The sequence below is a fragment of the Lissotriton vulgaris genome, chromosome 9 (assembly GCF_964263255.1).
Source record: "Lissotriton vulgaris chromosome 9, aLisVul1.2, whole genome shotgun sequence".
Classification (NCBI taxonomy): domain Eukaryota; kingdom Metazoa; phylum Chordata; class Amphibia; order Caudata; family Salamandridae; genus Lissotriton; species Lissotriton vulgaris.
In genome coordinates, this window is record NC_141697.1 from 39,181,249 (window position 1) to 39,195,487 (window position 14,239).

Consider the following 14,239-nt stretch of genomic DNA (forward strand, 5'->3'; position numbering starts at 1 on the left):
ATACTTTGGTGCGGTACCTGCCTTTATTTTAAACATATAACTCAGGGCCTTGAACCGTACCCGGTTTTCCACCCTGAGCCAATGTAAGTCCTTGAGGTGTTTAGAAATCCTCGCTGTTCTGGGAATTTTGCACAACAGCCTGGCTGCAGAATTCTGGACAAGCTGGAGACGTCTGATAACAGCTTGATTGGAACCCAGGTACAGGATGTTACCATAGTCAAGCCGTGATGTAATGAGGGCATTGACTACGGTCTTCTGGGTGACCGAGGGCAGCTTCCATATAATCTTGCGCAGCCATTTAAGAATTGTAAAGCAGATGCCAGCTACTTTATTGGCCTGTTGTTTCATCGATAATGTGTCATCGATGTGCACCCCTAAGTTTCTAACCTGGGTAGCTGGTGTAGGAAAAGCACCCAGGGATGGCGGCCAATGGAGAAACAGCAGCCCTCATCCTCCTAGACCTCTCCGCGGCCTTCGACACGGTCTGCCACCGCACCCTAGTACAGCGCCTCAGCAACATCGGAATCCAGGACAAGGCGCTGGAATGGATCATCTCCTTCCTCGACGGAAGAACACAGAGAGTCCGCCTACCACCGTACAAGTCAGAGGCCTCCGAAGTCATCTGCGGCGTCCCTCAAGGATCATCTCTGAGCCCCACTCTCTTCAACGTCTACATGAGCCCCCTCGCGGCCATCGTACGCAAACACAACCTCAGCATAATCTCCTACGCCGACGACACCCAGCTGATCCTCTCCCTGACCAACGACCCCGCCTCCGCCAGAGCCAACCTGCACGAAGGGATGAGAGAGGTAGCCGAGTGGATGACGACCAGCCGCCTAAAACTGAACTCGGACAAGACGGAGGTCCTCATCCTGGGCTCTTCCCCCTCCGCCTGGGACGACTCCTGGTGGCCCCCCGCCCTGGGCACCGCACCCAAACCGACAGACCATGAACGCAACCTGAGCTTCATCCTGGACTCCTCCCTCTCCATGACCAGACAAGTCAACAACGTCTCCTCGGCGTGCTTCAACATCCTACGCATGCTACGGAAGATTTTCCGGTGGATCCCCACCGAGACCAGGAAGACCGTCACCCAGGCCCTCGTCACCAGCCGACTGGACTACGGCAACGCCCTCTACGCCGGTACCACCGCCAAGCTCCAGAAGAGACTCCAGCGGATCCAGAACGCCTCAGCCAGACTCATCCTCGACATCCCACGAACCAGCCACATCACCGGACATCTGAGAGACCTTCACTGGCTCCCCGTCAACAAAAGAATCACCTTCCGCCTCCTCACCCACGCACACAAAGCCCTACACGACCAAGGCCCGAGCTACCTCAATAGCCGGATCAACTTCTACGCACCCAAACGCCACCTCCGATCAGCCAACCACGCCCTCGCCGCCGTCCCCCGCATCCGAAGAGCGACTACAGGAGGAAGGTCCTTCTCCTACCTGGCCGCCAAGACCTGGAACTCCCTCCCGACCGACCTGCGCCTGACCCAAGACCACCTCTCCTTCAGGAAGAAGCTGAAGACCTGGCTGTTCGAGCAGTAGCGGCACCCCCCCCCCCCAGCGCCTTGAGACCCTACGGGTATGTAGCGCGCTCTACAAGTGTCACTGATTGATTGATTGATTGATTGATTGAGTGTCCTTCCAGAGGTCCCTATTTTTACCTAAGAGAAGAATCTCAGTCTTTTCCCCATTGAGCTTCAGCTGGTTATTTGACATCCAGCTGAAGACTTCATGGAGGCCAAGTTTAAGCGCAGATGGAGATGAAGGGTCAGATTCTGAGAGAGAAAAAATAATCTGCGAATCATCCGCATAAGTCATTAATTCTAAGCCAACTCGCTCCGCTAAGTCACCGAGGGGACGAAGGTACAGATTAAAAAATAGCAGACTCAGAATTGAGCCCTGAGGCACGCCATGGGGCGAGCTGAAAATGTCCGACTGAGCCTTAGATGTCGCGATCTGGAAGGTACGGTTGCAAAGATAGGATTCAATCCAGTCCAGCGCTGCCCCTCCGACACCATCCTCACACAGCCTGGCAAGCAGCCTGGAGTGAGAGATGGTATCGAAGGCTGCACTAAGGTCGAGCAGGACAAGTGCAACCGTTTGCCCATCGTCCAAGAGCTCCCTAATCTTCTCAGTGACTCCCAGAAGGGCGGACTCGGTGGAATGTCCAGCCCTAAAGCCTGACTGGGAGAAATGGAGCAAGCCGTTGTTTTCCGTAAATGTGCTGAGAGCACTGTGAATATGCTTCTCCAAGATTTTTGAGAAGGCAGGAAGTAGGGAGATGGGACGGTAATTGGCTAACACCTCAGGGTCGGCGGTAGGCTTCTTCAGCAAAGGGCTCACCATGGCGTGTTTCCATGCCGCTGGAACTTTCGCTAATCGAATAGAGGCATTGAGTGTCTCAGAAACGATGGTCAGGGCAGGGTCATCCAACTGGCTCAGAATGCTAATAGGGAGAGGATCACATGGGGAACCTGACTTGATAGAGGTAGCTAGAGATTTCAAAGTGTCCAGCGTAATAAGAGGCCAAGACTCAAGCCGACACCCTCCAGTTGTAATCGGAGGAAAGTCCTCTCTGTCATCCTTAGTAGGAGGATTAATGTTAGTGATGATGGTCTCAATCTTTTCCACAAAGTAAGTGGCCAAGTCTTGACATTTCTGGGTAGTAAGAGGACCTGCAGCAGCCATGCTGCAGGTCCTCTTACTTGCTTCTTAAACTGGAAATCCCCAAAGTCATTGGAAGCTCAAAAATCCTCAGTTGCCTCTCTGCCATTTATCAGTGAATGACATGGGACCATCTTAAATTGAATGCGTCCAAAACTGTAAACTCAACTATAGCAATTGGAAAAATTATGACCCACTCTCCGTCTGGCCTGACGATCTTGAACTACCTCCATGAGTATCCAAGGAAGTAAGAAAACTTGGAATGGCCATGTACTCTACGCAATCAATGAAAGCCCAAGTGAATAAGTTAGCAAGATCAAGCGTCATTACCAAGAAAACTTTGCAATACATCTGTCCCCACCCAAGATTTCCACCAAACTATCTCTCTTGTGCTGTCTAAACTTGATTAAACTAATTACCTCTATCAAATATGAAAAGACTACAGACCGATTTATTAAGTGTATAAATTCTATTGTCAATTGGATGATTATGAATAGTTTAAAACTAAAATCCAATAAAACTGAGGTTCTCATTTTTGGAAAAGAGTCCACATTTTGGGGTCACTCATGGTGGTCTCAAACCGTGGGTTCTACCCCAGAGCCAGTAACTAGGGTAAGAAACCTCGGGTGATGTTTGATGTAGACTTTTCCTTCAAGGAGCAAATGAACAAAGTGGTGACCTCTTGTTTCCTTTTACTTAGATCATTGAGGAAGGTGTTGCCTTTTAACCCTTTTCATCTCCAGAAACTGTAGTCATCGCCCATGCCAGGATTGAGGATTGCAATGCCCTGTATATGGGATGTGACAATCAGCTTTTAGAAAGGTACAGACGCTGCTGAAGGCAGCTGCTCCCATTTTGATAAAGCTTCCTAAATTTATGTCAGGGCAATTACCATAAAAGAGCTTCATTGGCTCCCTGTGAAGAAAAGGGTGGCTTTTAAAGCACTTTGTATATCTCATAAGTCACTGTATGGGACCAGACCTAACAGTCTTGGAGGAAAAATTAGGTGGCATCAACCTAATAGAAATCTCAGATCTGCTGCATCTTGTTCAACACTGGTCCACAGGATATATGAAGCTTCCCGGGATGACCGTAGGTTTGTGAATAACACCTAGGTGCCATTGTACCCTAAAAATCAATCAAATCGTTTAAGTTTTCGGAAACAGCTGAAATCTTGACTGTTTCCTTTATCCATATCTTGTAAATGGGTTGTGCCCTTGGTTGTTTATCCTAGATGACTGTTTTGATTCCTAGCGCAAAGGCACCAGCGGGTATTTGCGTGCATTAGAAATTACAACAAATTCAAAACTCTGCTGCTAGACTATTCCTACATATAAAGCCACACGCCCACATCTCCCCTCCCCCTACATTGGTTACCTGTTGCCAGAAGATCCACTCTCAAGCTGTTTGTATCATCCACAAAGCAATACATGGAACAGAACTACTTTTCATCAGGAAGAAAATCACAAAACATATACATCAAAGAAATCTCCGCTCCAGATTGGCATCTCGCTTCAAAATCCCAGCGTATAAGAAAAAAAACTGGGTGAAACATGTTTTTCTGTTTAAGCAGCCAAATCATGGAATTCATCAACCTCAAACACAAGATCCACAGATAGCCATCTTATCTTCTTGAGAAGTCCACCATATTCGAAATACAAATGTATGCACAAGACACCAATGGTGCATATATTTGTGTTTGTAAACATGTATAAGTTGATTATATGTATGTATTCAGATATGAAGCAAACACAAGAAGATGATGGACGGAGCACTGAAACTATTCAGACACTCACCCCCAGTCACAGATCTGGGTTTAATCCATCATCGTTATTTAGCTCACTTCACCACCCCAATTCAGACCCAGCCATATGCAAATCAGTCTTGACCCTGTTCCTTAAAGGAACAGTCCAGCCGAACTGCCCACCAAGGTCTTCCCTGGACCGAAAACAAGCATCCTGGGACTGATTTTGTGGTAACACCCCTCATCAGCCTGGCTAGCTTGAATCCAGTGGCAATGTGTATTCAGATATGTGCATCTTTTTCTACAAATCCACATAATACTTATGAATAAACAAATGTTTTTTTTTTATATTTTGCTTAACAAATGTATATATTGTGATTAAAATATATACACTCAGTATATTTATGCTTAAAATGCATATAGTTCATTACATAAATAGCATATAAGAATTTGACTACATGCATATGACTTTTTGTTATAATCAGTCATCACAAAATATAAACATAATTATACAGAAAGTATTTGTAAATGTTAACTATTCAATGCACTTATTACTTTAAAAAATCATGAATAAGAAATAATTTAATATTAAAAAAATATATTACTAATTAATCAATAGAAAACAACAAACAAACAAATAATATGGGTATGTATATCGCTCTATGTATGTTTTGTACTTACTAGAGGAATGAAAAACAAATAGGTACATATATTTTAAAACAAAAACATATTGAAGACATACATTTCTATATAATTTCATAATTATATCCCTATATAGGTAGACCAATACATCAATAACATATAAGGTGATGAGTGTATGCTTATGCGTGTATTCCCCCATAATAACATATCTGCCACAATGTGTAAATACGGTATAGCAGTTGTAGCTATAAGTGCTTTTCAATTGGAAAAAACATAGTAATATATAAAATGAAAACTTTAAATTACAGCAAAAATGGAATGCCTGAGTTTGTAAATATTTATCCATGCATGTACATATGGGACTGTATCTAGTATAATTTTATATCTCCTGATTATTTTCCATATGCATGTTATGTTAAAATCTCTATAGATGTATACCTTTTATGGCTGGTTATGTATCTACACATTTATATATTTTCCTCTCGCTGTGGAGAAAAATAAATATCTAACCAATCTCCTTAAACTTCACCAAACCACCACTCTAGGGCTCATCCTATTCTTCTTTCTAAATACTCCCTACCTCATCTCTCTGACTTATCCCAAATCTCTTTGACTACTATGAACTTCCAAATAACCCTTTACAAGCTGGTCCCTCCTCTGTTCATTCTTTATCCCATTATTCCAACGCACAGGCTCTCTGACTCATCCAAAACCTCTTTTATTACTATGAACTCCCAAATAATCCATTCCAAACTCTTCCCTCTTCTATCCGTCCTTTATTCTGACATGTATAAGTAGGACATGCACAACTGTAATGCTAGCTTCCTTGCTGTGACTACCATCAAAAAGGTATTTAGCTGTGGCAGGCCTAGCTGTCCTATATAGAACACCAGAGTATAGATTAAAATACTAGTACTGTATCTCTAGAAATGAACTAAATAGGAATATATTTAAACAACTATTTTTAATATTTAGTAAAAATCCAATTCAATAATGAAGTCACATTTGTAATAAATATTAAGTAAAGGTTTCTTTTGGAAAGGTACTGTTTGTCTGCCTGAAATTCCCATAGGCTCATTTGCATTGGCTCTCTAGCTTATCAGAGACAGTAATTATACTTGAATAGGTGTGCAATGCCTCTCAGGGTCATAATAAGCTGACCTGAAAGGGCAGACATAACTCCTCTGAATATGCAGGGTGGGGCTGTGGGCATCCTTTTGAAACTACAGTGTCAAATCCTGCATGTTGGAAGCTGGCTTTCTATGTAGTGTTGCCAATGTCTGGGCACACCATACAAAACGTCCAGACAACACTCGTGTAGTTTATAATGCTTACTTTAATAATCCCAAATGCTCTATTTGTGGTAGTTTGGTCTACCAGCTTAGGCTTATCAGAGGGGAGTGTAACACATTTGTTGCACACACCCAGTCAATAAATTATGCACACACTCAATAAGAAATCTAAGACCAATTTATAAAACAGATTTGTATATCCTTTTACACACCAAAGATCTTTAGAATACCTTGATTTTACAAATAAATAGCAAAAATAATCGAATAACGTTTTTTTATGTCTGAGCTTTGAACTTGGTATTGTTATCCTATAGGAGGAACACGTACACAGCAAACATATACTTGCAGTCGATGTTCGAGAGTCCCCTGTTGGACTTAAGGGTGTAGGGGGCCAAGCTCCACAGAACCATCAGCAGTTTCTAGTTAACTCCCCTGTGGTGTCTAGGTCCAGAGGTGCACGTCTGCATGGTAGCCTCGAACGCTACTCAGTAGAAGTCAATGGGGACCTGAAAACAAAGGCTGCAAGGAGGGACTTGGGGACAAGTCTAGCTGAGCCCAAAGGGGGGCTCAGTTCGTGATGACCCCTTGACCAAGGGGACGCACTCAGAGGTCATGGCCCATGCTGTGGAGCTCAGATGCAGAGGGTCTTTGCTGGCTGGCCACTGGAGGTCGGGGCTCTCACGGTTGTCGGATCGTTCTGTAGAGGAGGGAAAAACACGACAGCAGGGCCACTCCGGTTGTGGATTTCGTCTGTCCTGCAGCCCCTCGTTGTGCAGGAAGGTTTTCCACAGTGGTGCTCCAGTACTCAGGTTTTGGTGCAGGGGGCCTCCTGGAGAGTCTAGCTCCTCGAAATCCAGCAGAGAGACTGGGCTGACCTTGTGAATCCACGAAAGCCTCCCCCTGATGTGCTGCTCCCTCGGTGGGCCCGATGGCCAACAACACAGTGAACCAGGCAGATGCTGTCAGTGTCTCTAGATGCGTGGAGATGGCCCCTACAACCCCAAGGGAGATGATCGCTGATTTTCAAAGTGCTGGGCAGTTCTCCAAGTGTTGGGATGATGCACAGCTGCAGGACGAATTCAGTTGTTGCAATTGCCAAAGAGCAAGCAGCAAGGCAGGGTTTGGCGCCAGTTTTGGTGCAGGTCCTTAGTGCTCGTGGGTCACCTCCTCTTCTGTCCTCTTCAGTTCCCAGGAAGTTGAATCTGTCTGTCTGTTGTAGGGGGAGCCCTAAATACTCAAGTTAGGGCAGTTGAGGAGAGTTTTTGGTAGTAGGCCATGGACTCCTACCACTGGGGTGACTACACCCCCTATATGACCACTTCCTGTGGGGATTGGGCATACCCCTAACCCATAATTCTCTATTTTCACTAAAAACACGATGGTGAAACACTTCTTTGGCTTTCCACTTCAGGTAGCCCACCTTAGGGATGTTACTTCTTGTGTTATAGGCTGTAAGTGAAACACACCTCCTGAATATCTAATTTACCCCCTTCTTTGGTGCCAAATGGGCCCCAGAGTAGGGGGTGGCATTCCACTTGTTGGGGGAGGGGAGGCCTGGGTCGCATATCAAAGGCTGCCGAGGCTATGAAGCCTCTGGCTTTGAACAGCTGATTTGCTGGCCATCCTGCTGGAGGAGGTGGGAACATCTTCTGCTGAGCAGGCATTTTTCCTGGTCTCTGAAAGCACAGACTTTCCTTTAAGGGGTCAGAAACTCGTCTGTGGTGGCAGGCTGGAAGGTACCAGTCAGCCAATACACCAAGAGACTAGTAGGATTACAGGGGACACTTATAAGGTGCCCACAGAGTGCATGTCTTCATATATCTGATACTTGCATCAGTATGGATTTATTAAGAAGAGGTGTTTGATACCAAACACCATTATCTTCAGTGAAGCCATTATGTAGCTGGGTAACTTGTGATGACCAGTACTTAGTACATCGTTTTAAAATGACCTCCTGATGGCTTGCAATGCCTAAAAATAGAACTAGGCACCATAGGGGCATATATGCACCCTGCCTTAGGGTTCTAAGGCCTGCTGTAGGGGAGACCTACATTTGGCACATGCAGTGTACTTTGGAATTGCCCACAGGGAGTAGTCAATGCCATGTTTTCAGAATGGTTTGCACCATTTCACATATTCCTGCAATGGCAGTCTGCATTCAGGTTTGTGTGTGGGTTCCTTAGGCTGACATAATACATACCAGGGGTACCACTAACCTGGGACTTACAAGGGTGCTGAAGTTCTTGCTAGTTGGGTTACAACTAACATTTGTCTTGTTTTAGGGATAGAACAGTGGCACTGGGGCCTGGTTAGCAGGGACCCAGTGCACTTCCAATCAAAAGCATCAGTACCAGAGAGCAAAAAGTGGGAGTGACTATGTCAAAAAAGGCTCTTTCCTACACTACTGGAGTGTGTGTCAAATCCTACTTGACACGTCTGCTGGGTTCACAGCCTTGCAAGGCGGGAGAACATGATGCCATGACAACTCTTGTGATGGCGCTATCTGTATGCTGAAGGACTCTGCTTTTGTGCTACCTGACATCTGTCTCAGTTTATTGTGGATCCACTGGCTGCCGCAAACTGGTTTTAGGGTTAGATGTGGGAGGTACCTAGGATTAGATATTATACTCCCCATAAACACTCAGCCATCAAAGCCTAAGTCTAATTTTTGTGCAGCCATAGAACTTACGCCATCTTGAAAATATCCAACTTGGGTTGGGTTGGGCCAGGTAACTTTTACTCGATTGATTAGGACATGAGTCATTCCCACCTACGAGCTTGTTCAATGGAAATCTCTTCGGAACACTTTCTGGACTTGAGGAAGAGCAGATGAGCACTGCACCTACTGTCTGTGACCTGAGTACTGATTCTGCTCCCTCTTGTACCCAGGATACTCATACTTCACCAAACTCTAAATGACCCCATACTCACTAATCTGATATCTGCCACTGCGACCCAGGGTCCTAGCCCTGCTCATTTCTTTTTTATGATTTTATTCTGCCTGGAAATTTAGGCAGAGATGCAATGTCCTCAGGACATTTTAAAAATATTCAATATTTGCAAGAATTCTCAACATTTTCAAAATCTGCAGGAAATCAAGAAATCTGTGTTTAACATGGTAGTGCCTCTGATTTCTCCTTAACCCAATAGTTCCCCTTTTATCTGCTGCCTGCAGACAAGTGCAGAAAGTCCCACCTAAAACTATAAACTTTTATTAAGTATTCAGTTCTGTTTGATATCTGACATTATGAGCAAATGGATCAAGTGGAGTTCAAATGTTATATATCAGTCTTTATGCCATTTCTTAAACTATTGCTCAATATTTATGTTCCTTACATATTCTTTGTGATCACTGGCTACAAACAATGCATGCCAATTGAAGAATAATGCATTTATGGACTTGGTGCATGCTTAAAATGTTAGAGATAATATTAAAATGTTCTTGGAGTGTGTTCTAGGGTTGGTGAAATGCAGCAACTGTGTCTAATATTTTCTTAAGTGCTGGGTTATTTCTGAATAGTGAGACATTCTTAGTAATCTTATCGCTCAGCCCATCAAGACTGAAGACATTTATGAAATTACTGGAGACTCATCAATCATTGCTGGGATAGGATGCTGTGTCTTTAATTCTGTCAGAAATTAGATTTATTTCACGATGTGACAGAGAAGAATGAGAGACTTTTGAAAGGGCTCTTAGCAGGATTCATGTGGACATGCTGAAGTGGATCTCCTTCCTTGAGGACATTTTGAGTTTGAATGAAGCTAGTATTGATTAATCTAGACATGATGGAGCTTTATTGGGTCTTGTAGGTGGTGCAACATTCCACGCATACAATGATCAGAGAGCTTTATGTTTGTGCATGAACTAGAAGTGCCTGTGGATTTCAGTAAGATACTCGTTACTAGCCAGGATCTGGTGTCCACCAAGTCTAAACTTACCAAACCACATGGTTCTCAGTATCACCCTACATGTGCTTTTCATTTAATATACTGCAGTGAATCTGACGGAGCTTTTCTCAAACGTTTACACATGCTGCAGCAGTGCTGTCATGAGGCTGACTCAGCTAATGGGACAGTGGCCAAATGCCTTGGTTTAGAAGCTGCCATTGAGAACTGGTTCACAGTATGATAACTAGGCAAGGTACAGATCCGAGGCGCTTTCCTGCCCCCTATTTTAAAAATGGGGGCTCCATAAAGAGTCGAGTGAATGATAAAGATGCAGGGGTACATTTTGTCCAATAACTAAATCCTAAATTCGTTATTTGTAAAGCGTAAACTACCCACCCTTACGGGTATCAAGGTACTGGGGGCCGTCGTGGAAATTAAGTGAGCTATTGCCCAGTGTCACATGGTGCTGAGCTGATCTGACGCCGGAGATCAAACTGTGAGCCCTGTGCTCCAAAGTCAGCTGCCCTGGCCACTGCACCTCACCACTCCATAACTGAGGGGTTACCGGCAGTCGTGAAGCGAGAAAGCCTTTAGTCTGGGAGTATTGGAGCCCTCAAGTCCTTGGTGTGTTCCATGTTCAACCTGAGGTTAAATGTCACGGCACAAACAATAGAAGGTATCCTAAGCAGTTTCAGGAGGCAAAATTGAAGTTTGTAGAATCACCTGGCCCAAAAACTCATTACTTTGGGAGAAAGTCTCTATAGTAGAGAGCCTGCAAAATGTGTTTATTGCCAACGTAGCCCCCAGTCATATTACTTTCAAAAGTTATATATCTGGGGAATGCTAATGAAGCCATCTTCTCAGACCCAATGGGAGTGTCGGGCTCCGTAGAGTATAGAATCAGGAGATGCAAGATATATTTGTTTCTGAAATCAAGCTTGTGTTGTGTTTCATTAGCTGAAGAGTGATCGAATAAGAGTGAAAGAAGGAGTGGGGCATTCAATCTTCACTTGGTTCAAGTAAGTGGAGGTAATGTATTTTGTACAATAAGGGTTTTCCCCATGGTATTCTTTTGTAGGATGGGTGGGTCTTGGACCTCCAAACTATCTTGTGTCAGTGAGTAGCGTGTGATGAATTATCCCTGTGGGGTGATAGGTTCAGTGTAGGAGTTGTTACAGTTTTATACCCTCTATCTAACCCATGTCAGTCATGGCATTATTTTGTACAGCAACACATTATATGTCTTCAAAACAACCTATTTGTTTGCCAGTCTGTACAATGAAGTATTTTTTGGTGATTATTTGTTTCTTTATTGCAGTGTTTAGTTCTTGAATGGGGTTCTAATGTACCTGGGTGACCCTGAGTCCCTCTGTCTTTCTATCCTTGTATTTGAGATATATTTGACCCTTATGACTCTTTCTTTTGTTCCTGAATTAGCTGTCCCTATGTTTTGATGTTGTTTGTTTTCCAGAGTCCGCCTTTCCCTGTGCCCCCTGTCTACATACCCTTTTGCTTTCCTTGTCTGACCAGAGTAAAAGCTTCAATGTTTCTTTCCCCTAAGCTCCCTAATACCAGGCTCCACTCCTGTCAGAGTTCTTATTTTTGAGGCTACTTGTCCCAGATTTCCCTGGATGTTGGAAGGATGTAGATGGTCTGAAATGACAAACAGATAGGCACAGAAACAGATTAGGAGGTGGGCATGTACGCTACCTATCCAGGGGTAAATCAATAAAGAAAGATATAGCTCTGCTGCCTTCAACAAGTATGGACTATCTCTCTATGGCACAAATGAATTGTCACTTTGCTCTCTGGAACAAATGGGAGACACTGCTGTCTGCAGGGAACAAAGGATCAGTTGGCCATGCAAATGATTGCTATGCCAAAGGAAAGGGATCGTTCTGTTGTCTCTTGGCAAGTGAGTGTAATTGTATTAGTTCTGTCTATAGCCCAGTGACGGTCCATTCCCTGATACAGTGCTGATACAAATATTTCCGATGCACCCTGGTTGGGAGTTGTGTGTTTTGCGAGATTTTGTTTTCCGGGAAGGAGCACGGATGCAGAAGGTTTGCATGTGGGCCTCAAGGGCTAATTGGTCCCCAGTGGTCAGGTTTAGAGTTCAAACATAAGTTTGTTTCAACTGCTTAATGCCAAGCTTCCTCAGCAGTGTCAAAGAAGTGGGTGAGCGATTTATGGATCACCTTCAGGGTGGCTGGGAACATTAACATGTATTGTTCAGAGCCCTTCATTTTTGCTTGACCTCGTTGAAGGATTTATGTTTCTGATGTACCATTTGAGAATATTGAGGAAAGATCATGATGGGTGTGGAGTGAAAGGAGAGATCTCCTGTCTTACATCACGGTCTCAGTGATTCAAAATGCAGACAGGGATCGATTTGAGGGCACCTCTGTTGGAGGTTTGCGGGCTAAAGGTCTGTGGGCCTGTTGAAATAGGAATCATTGCGAAAGCTGGTCAGTTGGGATCCATGATCTCAGCCAGGATTCTAAAAACTCCTCTGGAGCAGTGCCTTCGCCCCCCTCCAGGAAGCCTATGAGGCGCAGATTATAGTGTTTAGATCTGTTTTCTACATCATTCACCTTAGCCTCACATTGGTGATAAGGAGCAGTTTATTAAATTGATAAATTAAGGAAAGTCACACTGTCCTCAATGGTAGACAGTCTGTCCTCTGCTTTGTGACGCTGTTAGCCACGTTACAGAGGTATTGTCAGAGTAGGGTCATATCCCCATGTACCTTGCTTATTTTAGTCTTCACCACCTCTCTCATGGCCTGGAAAGCTAGTAGGATGGCCTCTGTGTCTGTATATTGTATTGACAGTTGTGTAGTGATCCATCTCTCCACCTTTCTCCTGTCAATGAGAGTGTGCCTTGGGAGGGCCCGATCTCACCTTCTGTCTGCAGACCGTCATGGAAACCTTTCAAGTTATGTCACCTGCGCTGCAGATACAGAGTGTCTTCTTGCGCAGTTTCTCGGGTGGCCAACCTGCTTGCCCCCTCAGAAGGGAGGGATAGACCATCGCCAGGCTGGTTAGGGAGGGGGCAGAATGAGTAGTTGGTCATCAAACATTCTGTGTTGATGTGGTTGATAGTGCACGGCCCTTAACCCCTGCATGTCTACTAGGTTTAATCAGAGGAGATGGCCTTGGGCCGGATAGCTGGGAATATGATGGCTCCTCACCAGTGAGAAGTTGTGGTATAGCCCTGGTCCCGGTAAGCGCCTCACAACCATCCCTCGTATGTTGCTTGCTGGCATTAATGCAAATGGTGCTGTCTGCCCATGGATTTGTTTGCCTTTTATACAAATCAGGTAGGCCAATTATGCCTGGTTGCAGGAAGTTCAAGAAGTGAATACGTCGCAGTGTCACTGTGGTGGGCCGCAGATGTGATAGTGCAGAAAAGGGGAGAGAGCAGTGCCAAAGTTAGTCTGCATCTTGTTGCCTAAGCCCTCACCCGGCCCGCACTTGGTCGATTTAGGTCTACCCATTCTACTAACTGGCATTCCTCCACCCTTGATTGGGCCGCTAAGGGGAGCAAATGTGCAGAAAGACCATGGCTTCTTCATCTGCCAGGTTGCAACTGATGTCCTAGCTTCTCAGAGGGCACGGGCCTTTTGCATTCATGCTGGTGCTCCCGTGACTATATTACCGAGCCGTCTGGAATTCACGGTCAGCTCTCTTGCTGCTCTACTGCACTCCCAGTGTGCAGCTTGTCTCGGCAGGCGATCTGGCTCCTTGCCTTCCTTTACTACAGTACTGCTATCAGAGCTCTCCAGCGTCCTTTCAGAAGCTGTTGAGGGTAAATTAGGGTTTTGCTGCATGCCCCAGAGTCCTTTAGACGCCCGAGGTCAATCACTCGCCCATGTTGTCCGGTGCATCTCAGCATGGTTTGGCAGTTTTCTCCTCTGTAACCCTCCGCATCATGTTGTTTATTCAGGGGTGGCAATAGGACCACTTGTCTAACTTCCCTTACATTTACATGAC